The following is a 24,259-nucleotide window of genomic DNA, read 5'->3' on the forward strand; positions in this document are numbered from 1 at the left end:
GGTAAACAAGGTTAGGCTCGTGCTCAGCTTACAAAAAGAGAGTCGTCCTAAATATTGAAGCATGTCATCCCTCTATCCAACTTTTAAACAGAACATAGGCTTATTTAKTAAGAGATAGTAGGTCATGCTACCCTGGGAATCAATTAGAAGAGTATGACATATTTCTCAGAAAGACTGCATTGTGGTTAAGGCATTTATGCAGCACACATTCACACAGAAATAAAGAGTACATATAAGAAAAAGCAGTGTCTGTAATGAGAAGACATTCAAATCTTAAAATAGAGAGGAAAAAAGAAAAACAAAAAAGAAAAAGAAAAAAGATGCTCAATGTAAATGAGCGGCCTAAAGAAATGGGGTGTATGCAAAGATTTGAGTACGATGAGTTTATTATATGTACACCAATTTCCTTGGGCTCTCAACACTGAGATTATTTGTGCTAGGAAATACTTAATTTGTTTCATTAYCAGGAACCAGAGGTTAAGAACAAGGCTTTGTGATAGGATAGCAGCTCCGGACAAAAGCAGAGCTGCTGAATGCTGCCTTTGCTTCTGTGTTTGTAGGGGCAGCCCTCTAGAATCCCAGGCCCTAGGGACACRTGAAGASAGCCAGAGRGAGGAAGGCTTRCCSTRGGTAGAGGAAGAGTGGGTCAGAGAGCATCTAGGGAGACTCGACACCCACAAATCCATGGGCCCTGATGGGATGCACCCCAGAGTGTTGCGGGAACTGGCAGATGTCCTAGCCGAGCCGCTCGCCATCATCTTTGGAAGGTCCTGGAGAACGGGGGAGGTGCCGGAGGACTGGAAGAAAGCCAACATCACTCCGGTCTTCAAAAAAGGCAAGAAGGAGGACCCGAGTAACTACAGGCCGGTGAGCCTCACCTCCATCCCCAGGAAAGTGATGGAGCAGCTCATCCTGGCTGCTCTCTCCAGACACATGGAGCAGAAGAAGGGCTCAGGAGTAGCCAGCATGGATTCACCAAGGGGAAATCCTGCTTGACTAACCTGATCACCTTCTACGAAGGAATATCTAGCTGGATAGATGAGGGCAGAGCGGTAGATGTGGTCTATCTGGATTTGAGCAAGGCTTTTGACACTGTCCCTCACAGCATCCTCCTGGGCAAGCTCCAAAGGTGTCGGATAGATGTGTGGACAGGGAGGTGGATTAGGAATTGGCTCGATGGCAGGGTGCAGAGAGTGGTTGTCAATGGTGCGGAGTCCAGCTGGAGGCCTGTACTTACTGGTGTCCCCCAGGGGTCAGTTCTCGGTCCGGTCCTGTTCAACTTATTCATTAACGACCTGGATGAAGGGCTGGAGTGCTCCCTCAGCAAGTTTGCCGACGATACCAAACTGGGTGGAGTAGCTGATAGCCCTGAGGGCTGTGCTGCCATCCAGAGGGACCTGGACAGACTGGACGACTGGGCGGTGAGAAACCTCATGAGGTTCAACAGGGGCAAGTGCAGGGTGCTGCACTTGGGGAGGAATAACCCTGGACACCAGTACAGATTAGGGGTGGACCTGCTGGAGAGCAGCCCCGCAGAGAGGGACCTGGGTGTCATGGTGGACAACAAGTTGACCATGAGACAGCAGTGTGCCCTGGTGGCCAAGAAGGCCAAYGGGATCCTGGGGTGCATTAAGAAAAGCGTCTCCAGCAGGTCGAGGGAAGTGATCATCCCCCTCCACTCAGCCCTGGTGAGGCCACATCTGGAGACTGTGTCCAGTTSTGGGCTCCCCAGKACAAGAGGGATGTGGAGCTGCTGGAGAGAGTCCAGCGCAGGGCTACCAGGATGATCAGGGGCCTGGAACATCTGCCATATGAGCAAAGGCTGAGAGAGCTGGGTCTGTTCAGCCTGGAGAAGAGGGGGCTGAGGGGGGACCTGATCAGCGTGTGTAAATACCTCAAGGGAGACAGTGAGGAGGAGGGGGCCGGCCTCTTTTCAGTGGTGGACAGTGATATGACTAGAGGAAATGGCTTCAAACTGAAGCATCGGAAGTTCCACAGGAACTTAAGGAAGCATTTCTTCACTGTGAGGGTGACAGAGCCCTGGAACAGGCTGCCCAGAGAGGTTGTGGAGTCTCCTTTGGAGATCTTTAAAACCCGCTTGGATGCAGCCCTGTGCCACGTGCTCTAGGTGACCCTGCRTGAGCAGGGGGGTTGGACTTGATGACCTCTGAGGTCCCTTCCAACCTTCGGCATTCTATGATTCTATGATTCTATGAAATACTGCACAATTTGTGCCTTTCCACAAGTAGAACTAGACATTAGGGAAAGGGAGCCTAAAAACGACAAAATATCCTTTCAGGAACTACAGGACTTTCTTCTACCTTCATAGATATGTAATGAGAATAGAATTTTCTCTTCCTTCTTTCTTCTCAACTATTCTCTTCTGTACTTTTTTATTTAAGTTCTGAGCTTGCTTTGCATGCCTGTTAATACTACAGTCATGCTTACATTTAGTTTATTACCTGTACAAGAAATCACAGGGACATATTCTTATCAAATAAAAAGAATTATTAAATTACTTCAAACRCCTGCAATAAAAATGGAATATTTCAGTACAAATTGGATATGCAGCCTAGCTACATTTCTTACAGAAGGTGAGCTTTCTTTTTTAACAGGGAAAGGATATGTGGAGCAGCTTAGGTGCCACCTGAGCAAAGTTCACATTGCCCACGTGCTTCCATTGACCCTCCTGTGCGGTGTGCTTTCCTGTCCAGAAACGTACATCTTCACTCAGGAAGATGTATTACATCTGGGACAGAACTAATCCAGATTTTTGTTTCCACTTCCCTGCATGCCTTCTAAAGACGGAGAGATGTTTCACATGTTACTGGGGCAGTGCCATGGCCAGGGAGATCAGCACTGCATCGCACTCTTCAGAGTGCGACGAGCTGAACACATTGCTGTACCAGAAGGGAGCTGAAATGTTAAAAGTCTGTAATTGAGGGAGGTCCCTGACACGGCTTAGGTTTCCTAACATTTGCAGTTACATTTAACAGTGATTACAGAAGCGCATAAAAAGTGTGTCGCACATTCCTCACCTCTTCAGTCCTCCCCTGTTCTGTCATATACCCACTCACCTCTGCCATCCTGACAAAACCACTCAATCCCTCTGATACCATTAGTATTCCCAGAATTGCTCAATGCCACGTAGGACCTTTTCAGGTCTTTATATCTGTCTGCCAGCTGTCTGAAGGCTGTTTGCACATTCCATATTTAGGTGCCACATCACATGCTCAAGACCACCACCAGCCTTGCACTCTTTTCCCTTCCATTTCATCACCCCGGCAATAACCTGGGGCCCACCTTCCTTCTCCATTACTTCTCCTTCTTCCTATTTTAGACTACTACTCCCACCCAATGCAGAAAGATATGCACTACAAGCATAGGTTGTCATTCTTCTGCAAACACTACCCTAGTCCTAGACCTTGACTCATGGAGGTGGGAGAGGAAGCAAAGGAGCTTGCACACCATATTGCTAAATATAGACTCTTAAAGATGCACAAGGAGCCAAGAGAGACTCAGAATCTTCTGTCTCCAAAGCTTGTTAATTAAAACAATTTCCATCAGCACTTCAATGTTACTATTAAAGGAAGCATGGATACAAATTATCATATGGGCTATGTGGTAAAAATTACTTAGAAATTTTGGCTGTACCCATAATATTCCAATCTAAGGGAGAAAAAAAAAAAAAAAAAGAAAAAAAGAGAGATCTATGATCCTTGAGCAAACTTACTTTAATTTTGAAGGACTATTTCCTCATTCAAATCCATCTATTTCTATCATGACATTTTTTTCCAAGATATGTTGGGATGTTCCTAGCAGCAACGTCTTTACATTCCCTATTGCAGCATGCCCAAATATTTCTTGCCAAAAATGCCAGAAGGCAGCCCACCGGAACGAGAGAGGAGGGAGGGCTCATTTCAGAAGGCGCTGAAAAGCTTGCTTCCCACTACGCAGTGAACCAACAGCAACCAGGACGGACGCCCGCCCAGCTAATTCTTACACTGTGGTTTCACACTGTGGATGCTCCTCCTCTCCTCACCACCCCCTCCTGTGCACTGCCCACATCTTCTCGCATCAGATCTAAGCAAGTTTAATCTTAAACTATTCTCCTGAATGTGTTGTGGAGGAAGGGGGGATTTCTTGCTATGCTAGGTCCCTGACTGTGCTCCCCATAGATYTGGACAAGAGTCAGAGCAGGCACAGAAGCAGCACCAGGAGCACAGGCTTAGGTGCCTAGGAGAGTGGAAAAGGGAAGACAAGGGCAGCGACTGCCTTTCAGTAGATGCTTAACACTGAATCTGGACTAGCTTTCTCCTGAAACTTCACTTTCTGAAAGGRGGGAAAGAGGTGATCAAAAGGAACGAACCTTATTGTCCAAGTAGATAAAGAGACAGTAAGAAATTCCTGCAAAATGATGGAAGTAGGCAAAGACAGCAGCTACCCACCTCCTCTCTTAATGCCATATGGAGTCTGACCATGATTAAACGCTTGGAAAAGCTCTCTAGGGAAACAAAACAGAACAAAAAACCTTACTGTTTCATCCGTAGGCTAATGAGAGACACATTATGATATACGCTTCTTTAAAAGAGCAAACAAAAAGAAAGGTTTATGAAGAGTTTTGAAAACAAAGGCATAAAGTAGAAATGGATGAACGAAGTTTGTGACAGACTTTTTTATTTAGCTCTAATTGAGAGGGGTGAGTATTTAATTTACAGTATGAGAACAAATTAACTCCTGCGAGGACTCAAGAGAGGACAAGCTGGGATGGGATTTTTTAGCTGTTCTAACAACATTGGGCTAAAAGTATATYTGCCTTTGAGAATGAAAGCAAATGGAAACTCTTCAGAAGAGGGCAACAGTAGTGATTATAATCACRGGAATAACACTCAGATGAGGAACAACTCGGTAGGCAAGGATTCTTTAGCCTGAAAAGATGATCTGTCATATGACAGAGCTGTACAAAATCACAACATAGTGGAGAAAGATACTGAAAAAGACAAAATAACTGAATCCTAATGCAGCAAACAGAGGTCATTAAATGAAGCTAGGAGGTGGCAGATTCACAAAGAAACAAAAATAAAGTAGCTTTCACGCAAAGGAAGGTGTTAGACCAAACAAAAGATTTGCCAAAAGATTTGTGGATGCAAGAAGATGACTTCAGTAAATTCAGTGTTGGTAAAAGCAGGAATTTTGATACTGAAAGATGAATTGAAGATGTGAATCTCAAATACAGAACAAAATAAAAACTTCTATACACTGCCCTCACCCAGGTAGTTGAGTTGGATTCACAGCTTTTAATATCTGAAATCAATATGCTTATATTTAATARCTAACTCACAAGAATAAAATTCTGACTACTTTAACCACTGTAAACCTATTAAGTATTTGATGAATTAACCTGAGAAAGTAACAGCTTATTATTCTCCTACTGCATGTTTTAATTCTTTAATATGATGCTAATCAGCAGCTCTTCAGCCTGAGCTAGCACACTGAAAGTTCAGCAACTAGGACTGTGTATTCACAAAAAGAAAAGCAAACAAAACCAACCACACTAGAGAAATAATGAGGAGAGAAAAAAAATACTAGGGCAGAAATGGTAATGAAATTGGGTGGTACAGCTTTCTTCTCCAAATACAAGATCCACTGTTAATAATATAGTTTATAATAATATACTATTATATTATTATACTAATACACTATTCTGGAGATTGCTACCTTCAAAGATTAAACAAGTAAGCTATGTTATTTATCAAATTCAGATTGCCTCTACATACAGGCATTTTGTCTAAGAATGTGTTTGGCTCGTTTTGCATGCTGAACCAAGCCACTAAGAACACATTACAGCAGGACTTGGAGGCAAAAACAAAATCAGATGCCACTGCACTACCATCCACACAAAAGAGATGTTTTTATGGAACATAAAAAATCCTTAAAAAACAAACAAAAAATCCTACAAATATCAGGAAGAAAAGCATGGCATCATGAGGAAAAATATTGCATAATTTTATCAGTAGGCTCTGTTGCCCATAATACATATAGATAGGAACATTTTTCTTCCAGGTATTCTAAATACTGCAAATCAAAACTGATTTTCATGAAGACAAAAAAAAGCTATGACTTTTCCTGTTGGATTCCAGAATCCTCCCACCCTCCTTCAACCTTCTGATATTTCAGAGATCTTTGGAGGAAATGTATGTATTCATACATATGTACACATACATATGAGCATACATGTAGATGCACAATTTTTTTCTTCAATTATAATTGCAAGCAGCAGGAAATCTCTCTCATGTGCATTGCTGTACTTTTCATATTCTCATAAATGTCGATTTGAAAAATCTGTGATACAGTCAAAAAAAAGGGTCAAGCTGAACTCTACTTAAGCTGCTATATCTGGATCCAAACATTTCTGTTGCTTTCTTTTAAGAAAATCTGTGTGTGTAATCCACCCTCATTCCCACCTTATGAAGAGAAAGGCAAACTGGGTTTACAGAACCATTTGGAATATGGGTTTGTAATTTTGCAAGACCCTTTCCAAATATAAAAAGTCCCAACACTGAAATTTACAAATTTTTTTTTTTTTTTTTAAATAGAAACAGACCTTGCATCTTTTCTTCAAAACAGCATTTCCTTTCAAAGAGTAATTTAYTTCAGGAAGTTTTGCCACAGAACTGAAGCATGACCTATTAGCTAGACATATCTCTCTAAGTCCCCGTGTCAACAGTTTGGCCTACCTTCTTTTCCTTCCTTCTGAGGCTCCTTCACRGGGTAGAAATGCTTCCACTTAATGTCTGTATCCAATGCAAAGTCAAAGAGTAAGCGACCATGAGGACAGCTCATTCTTCTCCAGTCTTCTAATGTTCCCAAGGCAGGGCACACAAGTGCAGGAACTCTGCTTTATTGTCAACCTCACTTACAGACAAGTAGATAGAGGCACCACACTCTAATCTCACACCTTCTCACTCTATGGTTTCCTAAATGTAAGGACTTAGAAATATGAAACATAGCAACTTCTTATACAAAAAACTTGCTTCTACTTAAGAAGGCAGCAGGCTAGAGAGGATGGATAGGGACTTTTATTGTTTTGCTCTCTCGAAACATCCAAGATAAAAAACAGGCTTGGCTTAAGAAAGGCAGGACAAAAACAGTTCAAATTTATCAAAGAGCTGAAAATAACCCCCCAAAAAATTAGCATTTTTCAAAGCAAAAAAATGTAACTTGTCAGGACAGAGTCACATGGGGCTTTAGATGACATTCAGAATGTAGATAGCATTTATTGAAGACACTCAGGACAGTTCAGGACCATGTCTGCAGAGAAGTGACTAACTGAATCTCATCGAACAAGAAAGTTCCATATTCAATCCTCTTCTAACAGAGACTTGACCAAACTGTTCCTGTTTCCCAGGAGAGTGTTTTMCCCTCCAGGCTACAGACATTCTCAGAAGAGTCTCCTGGTTACTGCTTTTGAAGCTGAAGCAATTGCTACAGCACATTCATTAAGTCATACGTCTACCTAGAAGGTCAGGAACAACACATGGTCTTTAGTCATGGCTTCCATTAGCACAGCCACATTTTTATTTATGGTGGCAGTATTTTGGCTGATATATACGTCCAGCATATCTCATTTTCCTTAAGATACTAAAGTGTTAAGAAATAAAATGGTAAACGAACTCAAAGTTGGTAAACATAAAGAAGTGCATGACAGAGAGGATCCCATATGCACTCTAAAGTAGCATAATCAGACAGGAATAATATCACTGTAGAGAATTCCATGAAAATATTACCAAAACATTGGTGCTCATTGCTAAACAAAAAGCCAGATAAGACATAGGGAATTAGTAGGAAAAAAACATCAAATAAAGCGTAACACAATATGCCAATATATCAACCCATAACATGCTCACATCTTTAACAACATATACAAATTGCACGTTTGCGTATCATGCAGGACAGACTAGAAGACAAGAAATAGGAAAGGGCAAGGAGGTTATCAGAGACTTAGGGCAACACCTGCACATGGAGATACTAAATAAATGTGGATTATTCAACATGAAAGAATGATGATTAAGGGAATACATGAGAGAGGTTTGTAAATCACAAGTGGCTCAAAAAAGATCAGGTAGAATGACTTGCTAGTTCTCACAATGAAAAATAAAGGTTCATAACATCAATTCTTGCATATTCTTCTCAGCTTATATATGAAACAAAGTGGATTTCTGGCCCACTATTAGTATTACCTTAAGTTGTTATTATGTTGTCCAGAGAAAGACTATCAGCAGAGCTCAAGTTATTGACTGAGCACTGGACACCAAGATGTGAATACAGGCTGACACTAGGTGAGTGTTTTCTCTATAAAATTACATATGCTCCAAAACTAAACACTTCTGTTCTTTCAAAGCGTAGTGCAGTGCAAACAGTAGTGCATTTTCTTCCCTTTTTATAATAAATTGTGGCTTTCCTGTTTTTTCTAGTGCTTGATCAGAAAGCTTTTGATTTTAAAACAAAGCTATTTAGAGAAGTTAATATAGTAAAAGTAAATAGTAAAATAGTAAAAAAAAAAAGCCAAAGAGTGAGAATATTTTTCTGATTTTATATTCATTCACATGAGTGAGAATATTTTTCTGATTTTATATTCATTCACATACATCATTGGTTAATATTATACACAGAGGTAAGAAGACCATACTTGTGTTATACCTGCACTAAGTCATCTCACAAGTCACCTCACACACCTAATACATATGGAACATTGTTTTTCCCCCATCCCAACATCTCTTTAATGTGAGAAAAAAAATAAACAGCTAAGGTAAATGAAGTCAGCAAGTGAAATTGCTTATATGAAGTCCTTGAACACTTCTTGCTGCAGGCCAACTCAGACCAGTAATCCCAGAGTACTACAGGGTCTTAGAATTGTTAAATACTTTAAAAGAAGATAAAATTGCCGCTTGTCCACAGCCCCCTATTGCCACAGCAAAATGTTTTGCCCTGCTGTCAGCCTTTGTTTCACAGTCAGAATAAACAGTTCCCTACTGGTAAGTATTCTAACCCTGTGGTGCTTATAGTTTTGTTGGCCTGAATTATTTATCACTTCTCTCTCGGTAACAGATAAAAGGAAAAAAAATGTGTAATGGAAAGGGCCGGTAACATCCCTGAAGCTCAAGCTACCTTTTGAAATAACTAGCGAACTCAAATATTTTCTTTGACATCTTGTCTATTTTTTTTCTCAAATTCCACTTAAGTGTCCTCAGTCTGGCCCATACCAGGTTCATAGACCTTTACTCTTCAATGCAACACTACTGCCTTTGTATTGCCTTATTCCCTTCTCTCTTCTCCTTTGAACTATACTTTGCCCATGCTTGCTGTTTACTTGCTTCCTTTGAAACATCTCCGTCCTTTTGAGTTTTGAGTTAGCTGAATTACAACAACATCACAATCAGTCACTATTTTCACATACGTAGACTAGGCAGAATTTTTTTAGACTTTTTTTTTAATAGTCACACCAAATGTTACTGCATTTAAGCTCCTTCCTGTTAATATTGTGAACTTTGATTTTGGCATTCAGTTTAAGAGAAACATTTATCTTTCTTCCAAAGTCTGTGTCTCTTTTTCCATACCAAGTCTCTCGTGTGTCTTCTTCCACACCAAGACCCTTCCCTCTTCTTCCATACCAAGTCCAATTCTTCCTCCTCTTAAACCACCCAATGATGAGCTCTACTGTGGACTTTTCTGTTTAAGGCTGGCTTTTACATTACAGGTCAATGTTCAGACAGTTGGCTATTTCCTCCTTCACAATCTTTTTATCTTTCCCAGACTGTTAGAAAACTTTACTGCCATAAAACTATTCACTTAAATCAATGATACTTGGATTTGTTAGCTGAGCTCCCTAAGCAGAGCACTGCAGAGTTAGATGAGCAAAAAATCTAGTGGGAAAGAGGCAGCAGTAGCATGTGGCTGGGAGACAGAGGACAGTACGAGAAGTAGGGCTACTGTGTTTGGTAGTTGTGCCTTGACATCACTGGGGCACATATGCAGGTCTTGGCCATACCTATATACCTATTCCAGGAAGGGCCAAAGAAAATCTGCATTTGAATCTGTTTACAAGTCACATAAAAATCAAAAATAAAATGTGCAGAAATGATTGATTGGTGTCAGCTCTTTGAGAAGTACAGGCCCCTGAAGAATGCCTCCACTGTACCCCAAAGTGCTAAATCAGAAAAGATTCTTGTCATTAAATGTTTCTTTCATTGCTTAAATGTTTGTCTCTCAATTGCTTGAAGTTCCAGAATCCCATGGTTTTCCATCTCACACAGGAATTCTATAAACTCTACTAAGCAGATGATAAGTCCTTGTAGGTTTCCAGAAAGTATGCTCGGGTGCCAAAATCCTGAAAGGCTGAAGAGCTGGAAGAGCAGGAAGTGCAAGGACACTCAGCTGACACAGGCAGGAAACAGAYTGCAGGTACCTGGTCCATTAATTCCTGTTAACTGCCTGAGAGCTAAGCTTACTTTCATTTGCTTCCACTTGGCATCTGCTTAGTCAGTTGGCTAGAAGCCTGCCTTTTTGCTGAAATACAGTTTGTCTTAATTATTAAAAGTCCTAATGGTGCAAATGTCTTAGGGACAGTCTCCTTAATGAGGTGACCGTTAGCACCTAAAATAGAGCCCCTCACATACACATCACATTTTTTTTTTTTTTAAATGTAAGCAATAGCAGCTGTTCATCTTCCAAGTAAGAACATTCTCCCTCTTTCATTATGGATTTTAACAGCTTTCCAGTTTCAGCCTGGAAGCATCAGTATATCATTCAGATCCTATTTTAAYGTATTTATAAAAATGGCAACAGAATTCATTTGAAGTAAAACTTAAGTAAGTCATTCTTATGCAACTGCAGAAAGCTCTTCAAGCAGCCCATTCTCTTTCAAGCAGCCCATTGGCCTATTTGGAAACAAAACAAAAACACCCACTGTACTCCCTTAATCAAATCTTTAATCTATATAAAATGGGAGGACCTCTTTGTTTCTGATCGTGAAAACATCACTGATAGAGAGGGGAATCCAAAGAGKAAAGAAATGTCACTAGGGCAGAATTCTTTCTGCTGCAGAAGTCCGTCTACTTTGAGGTCAAGTATTTGAGACATTCTTTAGAAGAATAAAATTCATTAAATATTTCTTCAGACAACTATGTTGAATGAGAAATACCAAAGAAAGATCAGAAAGATTCCRGAAATGGCATTAAGAAATAGCTGAAGTTATACAACTTAAGCAATAGAAAGGAAAAATGAAGTGGTGGAGGATCTAATATAGAATAATGACAAAACTTAGGAAAGAAAAAGAGTTACTAGGTCTAAACTCAGAATACATTTTAAACATGTTTGGAGCCAGCCAGAAATAGTCTTGTATTTTTGCTGAAATATRAATTTTCCCAATTCATATGCCCTTTATGAAACCCTTTGGAAAAGGAACTATAGTTTCTACTAAATCTGCTTTTTGACTACCTTTCAATTACTTGCTTGTCTTTTGTTGGCACACATAAACTGAAGCATTTTCACAGTTGCCCAGTTCCACAGGTAAGAGCAGCTCCCAGCAGATGGGACAACAAGATGAGCAATGTAAATCACAGCACAGAAGGTCAAGCAGAGGTTCTACTGGTGCAAAACCCAAAGGAAAGTAAAGAGAAATGGCTGTGGTAAAACAGAGGGTTGCAGCATGCCATACTTGTGAAACCTAGCAGGGAAGGGAATTAACTGCAAGCTGCCAGCCTGTGCCACCTCACTTGGCCGGCTTGCTGAAGGACGGCCAACGCTARGAAGCGTGAGAAAACTGCTGAGACAAATCCCTCTGCAGCAGAAAGTGTAAGGAGAGCCACATATTCCCAGCAGCCTCGTAAGGCTCACTGAAATTTAGGCACAAAGCTAATGCAGTTCTGTTTTCTGGGGTAAGAGTGCAACCAGAAGGCTTGAATTTAATGGGCATGGGACTTAAAGAGCAACAGTCAATAAGCTGGCAGCATCACCACAGCAGTTAGGTTCAAACCACCTGCTTTAAATAACAGGCTAAAGTCGCTTTCAGAACAATTGGAGAAAAAATAACTGCAGAAATGCTGATAGGAAGCTTGTATCAAGGCATTTTAGTTAGTTTGTTTTCCAAAATTGTCTATTTTAGCAGCTTCTTGCAACACGTGCCATGTTTTGCCCAAGTAAAAGCAAAATGGAGATAAAACATCGCAGACAGGGACTCTGGCTTATCCACTAACAAAACTCTGAGTTCCATTAATTTGATCCAAGCTACTTTGTTCAAGAGCTGAGCAATACTTGTTGCTGCAGTCCATTAATGTGATGGGGTGCCATGCTGCAGCACACATCTGAAAGAAGAGTGTCACCCTCCCTAAAGTCTAAAAGAGTGTCTAAAAACTGATATTTCATTTTTCATTTTTAATTCATTTCATTTTCATTTTGAATGCAGTCAGTTGGATATTCCCAAATACATATATATATATATATTTTCATCAGTTTTTAGACCAAAGGAAAAGCACTTGGCGGACTTGTATCTGCCTTGCAAAGCAGTAGCCTTTGTGACTCAAGTTTTAAAAAAGCATGCATTATGACAAGGATTCCAGTGAAAGGCTAAAGGCCAAAATTTTCACACCAGTTGTTAATTCATAACCCCTGGTGAAAAAAAAAACAGATTTTTAAAGAATTAATCCTTATATTTAGCAAAATAAATCAAAAGAGCAATAGGATACACCTATTTTGATAGACTGAACAAATACAGTTCCATAGGAGATGAGTAATTTAAACTGCTCTATGCACACTTTATTACCAAAAAAAAGGTAATTTGAAATAAAGCTTCATTTCCAATAAAGCTTAAATTCAGTTAAGTTATAATTGCCTATTTAGGGGAAAAAAATAAGCACAACCTCTAAAATGTTTTGAATTACTATTTGCTGTTATTTATTTACTCAAATTAAATGATACAAAGTTAGGACTTTCTTTTTAAATACCACCACCACTCTTTACCCAACTTGGTCCCTTTTTAATGTGTCTTGACCCAACAACATGCCAAGTTTGAGCTTTTCAGATCCTATTGATTTGGCACATATTCTAAGTCCAATCATACCCTTTCTTGCAGTCAAGAGAGCCTTCAGGAAGCACATATATGTGGTTTGGTTGCGGAGAGAATCTCATCATTGAGAGATTTTCCCATTTCCTCGTCACTTTTCCTTTCTAGCATTAAAAAAGATCTTACTTTTTCTAGGTCACTTGTAGACAATTTTTCATTCCTTCATAGATGCTGCCACATTCTCCTAACAGCAGGTCACTGAGACTCATCTCAGTTTAGATCATGAGCTCAGTAGTGAGAATTTTCTCTTTCATTTATTAGTCAAGAATACAGATTATAAAAAATTGCAATTTTTTAGCATGTCAGGACAGCAAGTGAGATGGCAAACTCAAAATGTTTGGCACTAGAACACAGGCTGCAGATTTTTTATAAAGAAAGAAGTTTTAAATAAATAAGAAAAAGGGCACGAACATATATAAGGAACGCATTGCTGAAGATGAGGTCCTCGACACAGAACAATTTTCGTCCAAATCACACAAAGTTTAGGGAAGAAYTGAAAATTCAATCCCAGTAAAACAGTGTCACCCTTTCCTCTTCAGTGTGTCCAGCTGGCTATGCCATGAGCAGCTCATGTGCAACTGGGGAACCGGAGAGGGAAACGCACTCTTTGCCCTTACAACACTCCCTAAATCTTGGCCAAGACCTGCCTGTTGCAGCTGGTTATCAGTCTCAACACCAAGCTCTCTAAAAACCCAGTACATCCAAATTCAACACAGCGTCTCAGCAGGAAGAAATCTTCCTTTCTGTACTTAGCTAAGCTTCCCTGCTCTAGAGGAAAGGCAGTTACATTTCTCACTATTTTCTGTGTAACTTTATAAATATACCATCTTCCCGCAGTTAAGACCACAGGATAATCCTGTTCTGATTTCCACTATGAATTATTAAACAGACAAACTGTTTAGGAAAGAAGAAGAAGAAAAAACTTCTATCCAAGCTATTCTGGGTAAACTTTTTGTAATCTCTTTAAAATTATCCTCAAATAACACCCCAACCAAGATGATTAAAGGTCACTGGTACCTTGCAAAGCATGTTTTTATGAGATAAATTCAATTATAATTACAACAATTATTCCAGCCACAATTTAGACATAGAATCCAATTATCTATTTCATTTTCATTTACACCTCATGAGCTCGATCGTTTATCATGTTTCATGATAATGATCAGAAGGCACATGGAAAGTGATTTCTGGAGGTAACAAATTACCTACCATATTAGCATAGCTTACAAGATCCTGTCAACAAATACTATGCGTAAATATGAGGTAATTAAATTTACAATGTGCAGAAGCATTTGCTATGCTGCTTGCTTTTTTAGCAGCTGCCAAAAATCTGGGTTACTAAATTCAACATAYGAATTTAGTTGCATAAGTACAGTAATTTAGCTCTTCATAACACATCAGAAATCGTTATGCCCCTAGAATACCAACAGGTAGACAGCATGCAGYGGCTCAAAATCTGGAGATGAATCTCTCATCATGTGGCCCTATTGCTTCTTGCCACCAGCCCATCCATCATGTTTCTGAGACAACTTGGAATGATAGTGCCGGACCTTCACATTACTGCTCCTTGAACTCTGTCTCATCCATCTTTTGCATCATTCCCCATTTGCAGCTAAGTATCATCTCCCTGCTGCAAAACTGAATGTGAACCTGTAATGCCTTTAACCCAGCGTGCCACTCTAATAGTAATTGATTTCTTTTTATTGTGGAGCCAGTGCTGCTCAGTAAGGCTCTGTATGGCTGCTGAGGCAGCGAGGTGATCAGCGCTACAATACAAGGGTCTTACACCTTTTAAGAATATGACCCATTATCAAGGGGAAACAGCTCTATTTCCATTGTTATTTTGCAATGCATGTAAATTTATCAACATATAAAGTTGGTATGTGAATATATATGCAGCTGGTACTCCTGCAGCTACAATTTAATTGTAAGATTTACTCAAATGCGATCGAAAATTAATGTCAGAAGAGATTTGACTTTGTACTGTTGTTCAGTGATTCAGTATTAGAACACGATTAAATTTTTTAAATACATGCTAAAAGCACAAAGGTGTACTCGGCATTCAAAAAGAAACTTAGATTAACTCTACATTGATCACGGTAAGACTTCACTAGCGAGATGACTTGTGTATCATAAACCACCCAAGACTAAGCGTTTTAATTCAGCTTCATCTGAATGCTGTTATAAAAGTTTAATAAATCAAAATGATCAAAATGCCCCCAGTGGCAGGTTGGGATTCAGTTTCCAATTCAAATTCCCTTTAATATATGGCTTCTCTGACATCTTGCATTTTCCACCATCTATGCTGAATTCCAAATGCACTCCTTTTCATCATTACCATGCATCTAGTCATTGGCACACTTTTTAACAGCCCTGCACAATGCACAGAGATGTCAAATCTAGAGGGGGTTTCCCCTCCCCCAGCCTGGAAAAGGATGGCAGGTAAGGGAACTTTGTCTATGCTTAAGTAAATATTGTCTTAACCTTCCTGATAATGTCAGCGGCATTTAAACTGAGACAGACGATCCTGAGCTGCAGTATTCAAATGAAACATTTGATTTAAATAAATGTGCAGATAGACCAGACTCTGGAAAGGAACTGGTCACGTGAAATACAATTCTAGTTGGCTGGGGCAAGCTGGAGACATCGCAAATTAAGATGAGCCAATTAAGTTACTTGATGATGATCTTCATTTATGTCATTGCACCTGGATAAAACAGAGAAGCAAAGAGACTGACACCCTCCCCCTGCTTATTTCGACCCTGAAGTTTTATCTGCTTGAGAGGTTTTGTTTCTTYTGTTTTTCTCTTTGTACTGGCTCTCCCCACAGTCAATAGGAAAGTAGGGATCCCAATACTCATAGTAATTGCCTTTTAATTTTTGAATGCTTTACTTGCTGTTTAGAATTTACCCGTGCTCGTTCCCGAAGTGCAGCAGTATGAGAAAATGCCTGTAGCACAGGAAACACACAGGCAGTGAGATCACACTTACATAGTCCTTAATATCACATCCATGGTATCACCAGCAACACAAATCTGAGCTGGGCCAAATGAGGCTGCATCATATTTTGCTTTTGCTGGATTAAGTAGAGCACATGATACCCAGCTAATGCTGCCTGTGAGAGGGCAGATAATACCTAATCTGCCATAAAGGCAGAATGCCACCGATAAACATTACCTGCTGGCACATGGCTAACTTTTCCACAACTGTGAGCTATCGGGCTGAGTTCATCCTAGGTCAGCACTATCCAATACTGGGCTTCAGGTGGTTTTGATGAGGACCCCAAAACTGTATTGCACTGYCAAATGATGATTAGGTTTCCAAAAGATTCAACGAGAGGAAAAAATAGTTCAACGTCTACCAAGAAGGAGAGGTCCCATCTCCTGCCCTCCTCTGAACTCTTGAGCTCCCAATACTTAGCATGGGCCCACTTTGGCACTCAGACACCTGCATGAGCTGATTTAACTCACCATTAAGGCAGAAAAGTGTCCTCAATAGGGTAAGAAGAGGTAGCTCCCTTCCCTGCAGAAGTGGTAGTTTCACAACAACTTCAAGCAAACACCAAAATCATCAGTCCCTCAAACTCCTGCCCAAGCCAATAGGTCTCTGGTCCTACCTATAGCCCTCTCTTTCGTGCCAGTACAAGTATCCATTTCCATAAGGAGGAATCTCCTGGAACACTCCTGAGATGGGACACCACCTCTCCTGCTTTTTTGCTGAGCCTGATCTGCTCTCTGCACTGTGTGGCACAAGCCTTTCCACTGGCACAAGGAGTGAGAGGACAGCAACAGATGGGAAATGTTTCTTTTCAGCATCTATGTGCATCAGTGCAGCTATGGTATTAGAGGAGTCTTTCATGAAATGCCTGATGAGCTGTTTATACATATATAAATTGCAGTCTTGTCTTGGTTCTCCAGCTTAACAGACAGACTAAAATACACCTATTGGTTTAAAGATGCCTTTAAAATTCAAAGACAGCTGCCTTCCTAAACGCAGCTAATTGCATTTTACAACATTACCTTTACAACTTTATTTTCTACTTAGGTGTATTGGCGCTGTTTTGAAAAAGCAACACGAAATATTTTTAAAAACTGGACATGGAATTTAATTCTGTTCTGAGCCTATAAGGCAAAACCAGAATCAGAAACACCACAGTCAAGCTTTAGCTGCCCAGTGGCATGGTTGTAATTCTCCTTAATCTTTCCTGATTTCTTAAAAGTTATTCATAATACACGAAGTCATCAATAGGATCAGTAGCACTGGAAATGTCTGCGGGCTTAATTTTGTGAGGGGAGAAATAGTTGGCTTTACTAGTGAGAGATGTTGCAACTTCAGGAGGAGGTCGGGGTTCTAATGACACTGGCAACTATTCAAAAAGAGAAAAATCAAGTCAAAGGAGAAGGGACTTGAAAAAAATCAGCCCTCACTAATGCTCCAGCGTGAGGGTGACTGACCCTCAAGTCCAAATGATAGACCAAAATTATAGAAATGAGACAAAGCAGCTAATCTAGAAAAACAAACTTGGGCGGATTGTATGTTTGTTTTTCCTTTTTTCCACCTTGTACAACACATTAAAAAGGATGCTAAGACAATATGCTCCATGCAGGTTCAAAACCCTKAAGATTAGAGCCATCAGCACCTATAAAAACACTTAACTCTAAAAGTAGCTTTTTGGCATCTTTTGGGAGAAAAAAAAACAGCTCACAGACGAACAGGGTTGCTGTACAATGTGCWGGCAAGCAGGACTTGGAGGAGCAGGAAAAGCAGATGTGTGGAGTGCAGCGGTCGGTGCGGAGCACCCACCAGCCCCTCTGTGTGTTCCTCAGGCAGCTTTACTTTGGAGAAGCACGAGTCAGGTCCCACAGAGTGAATCCTCCTGGCAGCCCACGTGCATTACGTGCATATCTTTCAGCTTACTTTCATCTGGAAGCATTTTCTGATGTAAATAAAAGTCCAGTAAAGTGGGGACAATCTGGAGATTTGCTTTGAAAGCACATTCCTACTCTGGACTGAAATGTTTACCCACACACAGTTAGAGACAACCTTCAGAGAATCGGTCAGGGACACTACAAGTTCATTTCTGGGGAGAGGCTTGCCAAGTATCCACTATCGGAGTAGGATGTAACTTTATGCACAGAAAATAATGTCACATCTAATAATTAGTGAAGACACAGGAAGAACTATTTATAACTCTGGAAGTGATGGTGTCTCTAAAAGTTTATTAGTATCAAATACATGAGAACAATGGTCAAAACAAATCAAAATATCTGTGGTCAATAAACATCAATCTAGCTAATTACCAGTCCCTCTGGACTTCCTCCCTTCCTCCTCCCTTCCTTCACCTATGGTTTCCACTTAAAGATCTGTGCCAGTGGCCACTATGGACAATGGGAAAAAATATATACCAGGAAGGAAAAAAATACAGAATTAGTTAAGTAAACTTTATCTCTCATAAGTCTCGTCATGTTACTTTTTCTCCTTCTGGTGATTTGATATGTGGGTGTCTCCATATCTTCTCTTCCTACTAAGATAAGGTACTCAAAATGGAGGTATTAACCAAATACCTATAGGGATAGCAAATCAAATAATATACAGAATGCTTTCTAACATACATGTTTAACAGCAAGGGAAAAGAGGAAAGAAAAACCCAGGGGCATCTCTCTTTTACAGAGCACTAACAGCCTTCTCTATATCTCTTTGTGTTTTACCCCTCTGGTCTACACACACACATCTTTTCCATGAATGAGAAACTAAGGCATGACACTGTAGTGTTCAGTCTGAGAGGGAATATCACCACTTACTTAAGAGGCTGCCRAAGTACAGACACCTGGAAGCTAAGAGGCAATGTCAGTGTGGTACAAATCTACATTTGCTCTTCTCCAGCTCTCTTCCCCAGGCACCAGATAGCGAGCCCAGCCACAGGGCTACAGGGCATCTGCTCTGACTCCATTTCATCATCTTAAAGTTCAAGGAACACTATAAAAAATGCATATAAGCAGAGAAGTGTAGCTTTTGCCTAATTAGAATATTAACCCWGATGGTGTCAAGCAATACAAAACTCACGTCTCAAGAGATAAAAGCAAAACACGTGATTTTCCATATATGATTCAGATCTCCCTGAAGAGCAAATCACAGAACTACAACAAAGTAACAATTCACTTTAAAGGATTTCAAGAGGATTATAAGGGAACAGAAACACCTTCCACCCAAACTACGCCAACAGTGGGATGAAGCAATGGCATAGCAGTGTCCGGCACACTGGAGAGCAGTGACCAAATGCTGTCAGAAAGCAAAGCTTTACTTTTAGTGATAAAGTGCCATACAACCTTTAAAAAAATATGAACATGTGTAAAAGATTTTGAAACAAATCCAATGACAAGCTCTTAAGGTTTCTCAAAAGACAGAAAAAAGCAAGTAAGCCCTGATGTAATCAAACTGACTGCTACAAAGCATCCATCCAGGCATTTCAAATATACCCCCACCCAGCCAGGATCATTGAATACAGAAAGATAGAATTAGGCCTGTTCCAAATGCTACGCATTCCTGTTAGCTCTTGGGAATCTAAGTCTCCTTGGCTGCTTTTAAAAAGCAGCAACTTTCCAGCAGCTTTCTAAAGAAAAAGGACAGAGCCCCTATTAACACAAGCTGGAGACAAGCATTGGATTAATGAAGGAAATGTTTCCTGCACAGAAGACTTGCCTGATGAGAAAATCTTTCAGCAAGCCTACTCTTTTCGATATGGTAGAAGTATGATGAGCGTGGGACTCCTATCTAGCTCAATGTATTGATTTTTGAGCATATAGGCGTACTGAAGTATTTCCCTACACTGTTTTTTTCATTCTTCTTGTGTAAAAGAGGCAGGATTTGGCTTCAGGCTCATATTTATCTACTGTAAGAAACAGGATTGAGAATAGAAGAAATCCTGTGTTAAACCTGCTTAAGGAAGGATAAATATGGTAAAAAAACAAAATTAAAATTAGAGGCTGTTGTAGAAAAACGAAATTAACTGTATCCTGGACTCCTTGAAGGATTCTTATATCTAAATACTCAACCAATAAGCATCTCCTGTTTTATCAGTGGGGTTTATTAAGATCTTTAGCAAAAAAGCACAAAATCACTTCTTATTTCGGCAATGTCATTAACAGATTATTATCTGCTTTCCCTACAAGCTATGAGAGAGGTGTTTGAAAACTTGGGATAAAAAGGTATAAACTGAGAATCTCCAGATTAAGTGCAAGGAGCAGTATTAGTATGTTCAGAAACATGACTTACAAAGGAGGCATAGCAGCTACATCATGCTTTTGACTTGCATAACTTAGAGTTTGCCGAACACTCCTGCTGTCCAAAATGGCATTTAGCCCAGATAACAACGCAAAGTACCTGTTCTTTAGCACATCTGACTATTGGATMTCTCTTCCAATTTTTCCTTCTGCTCTGCCAGTCAGTGAAACACACCAAAGACGCTATGTAAGATGAGGTGACTSCTCTAAGTTAACTCAAAAGTTACTTCCACCATAAGAATTGCTCCTGATGGTAAGGAAAGCCCAGTGAGGATAACAAAGTTGAATATCTTCACAAATTCAAACAAAACACCTATTGAAGCATTTAAAGGAGAGAATCACTCAGAAAGTCAAAGCAAACACCAGAAATAAAATAATCTCATTTATTAACACACACACACACACACACACACACACACACACACACACACACTTAGGTCAGCGTTATCAGGAGCTATTCCAATCCATAGGAGAAAAAACAGAAGACAGTAGAGAAAAATATCTGGAGGAAAGCTGCCTTTTGCTTCCTGTTGCTAGCCTGGATACTAGGGACATGAAGGCAATTCCATATTAGAGCTATAAATCAAGGTAGGTGTAGACTTCTCTTGCTTTGACCTCATCATAGAGGAGCCCAATTTGGGCTGTACGGAACAGAATGGAACGGAAAGGAAAACCGTACTCACCTAGTGAAACCATCAAGACTCCTTTTAACTGTGATAAAACTCAGAAACATATCAGCAGAATCTGACATATAGTAGAGCTGGCCACAGAATATTAGCAAACATTACAGCCGATGCAAATATTTTGAGCTTTTTTCTGATATTTCTGCAGCTCCTCCTAATAGTGATTTTTAACTTGCAAAGTCAACTAAGAATTTGACCACAAATGTGATGAAAACTTGCTTGTTTTTGATGTAGAAAACAAAACCTGCAAAATTTATCAATAGATCTAATATTGCAGTATTTTCTAACAACTCTGAGCGATTAAATAGCATAAGAGCTTGTTATAGTGCAAGAATCTCTATTGATTAAAGAGGGCAATGCCATCTGGTACTTCAACTTAGAAAATTTACACTCTTGGACATACCACATATATACCTCACCCATCGGTAGAGGTGATGTTTTGGGGCATTTATTTTCTATGATTCTATGATAAGCAGTAAAAGGAGCAGAGAGGGACTTTCAGAACATGATATATCTGCACTCAAAGCAATTAATAAGAAAGAAAGTGTCAGTCTCTTCTTGTTCACTCTTACTTACACATCATAGATATTTTTCCTTCTATCATCATCACAGAGTTCCAAAGCAGACAACTGCCAAGACCTCAACAAATTGTCTTCACAGAAATCGCCAATTTAGCAGCCATCAAAGGAAAATATAAATGGAGGATTAGGCTGAAGGATCTGTTCAAGAAGGTAAGTTGTAACATCAACAACAAGCTTCCTGTAAAAGGAAGGATGGAAGAAAGGGGAAGCTGCTCTTATACTTACCCAGGAATGATAGCAATGCCATAGAAACCATCTAAAAATCAATACAACATAGTCACTGAGCTCAAAGCCGAAGACTGTCAAAATAAGGGTGAGACATTAAACTAGTGAGTGGAACTACACTTGGTAAATTGTTGCAATTGAATTAGAAATCCTATGCTACTCTTATTATTGTAGAAAAAAAAAGAAAGAGTTCAAGTAGCCAAGGCTCTCTATCTGTGGTACTATGCCATACCTCCCAGGTCTCTATCTTTAAAATAATATTTAGAACTCAACTGAAAGCACTTCTTTTAAAGCTCAAAACAAAACAATGATGTTTCAATATGATGTAAGTAATACAACTGGACACTTCCATTCTTAATGCTAACTTATAGACTCCTCATCAAAGAAGTGGAAGATGCTTCTACACCTATACTGCTCTTCAGTACAGACATGGTATATGCAAAGTTCTCTGCCAGGTAGCTAAACTCGTGGACATCAAAACTTTGAGACATTGAGCAACAACTGCTGTTCTTCATCTCCCGCTCTTTAATAACAACTATTGTCAATAAAGTTTGGCTTCTACAAACCAAAGACCTTATCATTACTCAAAATGCTCTGGAGGCAATACCCTAGTCATGACAAAGTAAATTGTGTCTCAGTGCTTTTTTTCCTCCTCTGGCTGTGCGAACACACAGATCAATACTCTTCAGCGTGAGGATTCTGCAGTGAAATTTTCATTTGCTATGAACAGCAACAAAAAGGCCCCAAGCATGCCCTGTCACTTTCGGTTTAGAAGGAAACGCACTAATAAACTCTTACCCCTGGGTCATCGTTGACAATGGGCAATACTATGCCAGCTCTTATTAAAGGCAATTCATATCAGTGGCCCAAAAATTTCCTTTAAAATTACCATCTTTTGTATCCATGTAGCAGGATGTCAGCTTTAAAGTGCCACTGAGATATAGGACCTGTCATTACGGTTAATTTTCAGTACAGTTTTAACACTAGGATAGCTGATCCCCGAGGGTATGCTTTTTTGGCTAACAAGATTTATTTAGTGGTTATCCAGACAAACAAGAAAATATATTACTGTATATTGTTTTTCAAATATAGCAAYGAGCGATAAATCCTACTGTAAAATATATATCGTTTTTTCGTTACCATGATGTCAAATAGAAGAAAATGTTTTTGGAATACTATTGTTTCCCTTTAGAAAACAAGAATTTTAGCCTTATTTTTTATCTCTAATGCAGGCTTCAGTGCTTTGAAGTCTAATATGGTTACCTGCTTTTTGAAAGAAATAGCATTTTTAACCCCATTTTATTGCTCTTCCTTAATTATAAAAATGCAAATCTGTCATTTCCTGGATACAGATACCCAGTTTTCGTGCTTTCCTTACAGTAAGACAGAAAGACACTTTTCATACTATAACAAGATTCGTTACATTATGTTAGCATGATTATCTTGCCCTTTGCTGGACAAAAGAGCACATCTGCAGAACAAAACAAACTGTTAACATATTGTCTAAATCTATATGTATATAGAGCCTATTTTTTATTGGTGCTTCATAGAAGGTTTTAAATCTACTTGACCTCATCTGGTCTCCACGGAAAAAAAAAATGATGTCTGCCAGCCAATACCAAAAAACAAATCTCTTAGTGCACTTCCTATGCTCTCTTTACCTATACAAGCTSTGAATGATTTTGCTTTCCCTGTCCTAGTTCCAGATGCAGTAGCTGATCCCAGATGACTGCTAATTAAGTCATCTCTTTTGGGACCAATGGGTCAAGCGAGAGCCCCTTTGGACACCTCATACCCACATTTACCTTGCCTGGCCAACCCAGCCCCTTCCCAGGCAGCAGCATCACAGACTGATTTTGAACACCACAGAACTTCACCATCACACTTGAAAAGGTTAAGCTTCACCACAAACCTAGGTAGTAGGTAAACAAGGGATACAATTAGGCAAGGAGAGCCTTAATGACTTATCCCAGGTCAAACAGCAAATGAATTTCAGAAATGAGAACTCAACTGCATATTCTTATGTTCAACCACAACTCTTTTTTAGTTAGTTAGTTTTATTGTTTCCAAAACACAAAAGGAATAAAATATAATGAAATATACGGCCAGTCATACATCTCCATGCTTAAGCCATGGTTGCACTCCAACAGGTTTCTGAATGAACTACAGTGAAAAATATTCAGAGTGGAAAAAGCAAGTTCTTCTTTCCTTTTCCTYTCCCCCTACTCCACAGGGCAGAAATCATCACAAGCAAATCTCCATAATACTTTTAGTCCTTGGATAAGAGGAAAGTTTAAAACTGTTTTTATATACCTGTCTCCCAGGTAACAGAACAATGTGTTATTTGCTGTACTGCCAGTCTGCTCAAGG

At 39.7% G+C, this 24,259-nt stretch overlaps 1 protein-coding gene across 6 annotated transcripts in view; it reads right to left on the bottom strand.

Annotated features, from left to right (window-relative positions):
- PTPRK (protein tyrosine phosphatase, receptor type K) overlaps window positions 1–24,259 on the bottom strand; it is a 293,985-nt gene that overhangs the window by 168,742 nt on the left and 100,984 nt on the right. The gene's annotated exons all lie outside the window — the stretch shown is intronic.

This window comes from Nothoprocta perdicaria, unplaced genomic scaffold, assembly GCF_003342845.1.
Source record: "Nothoprocta perdicaria isolate Ctin4 unplaced genomic scaffold, notPer1 scaffold_349, whole genome shotgun sequence".
NCBI lineage: Eukaryota > Metazoa > Chordata > Aves > Tinamiformes > Tinamidae > Nothoprocta > Nothoprocta perdicaria.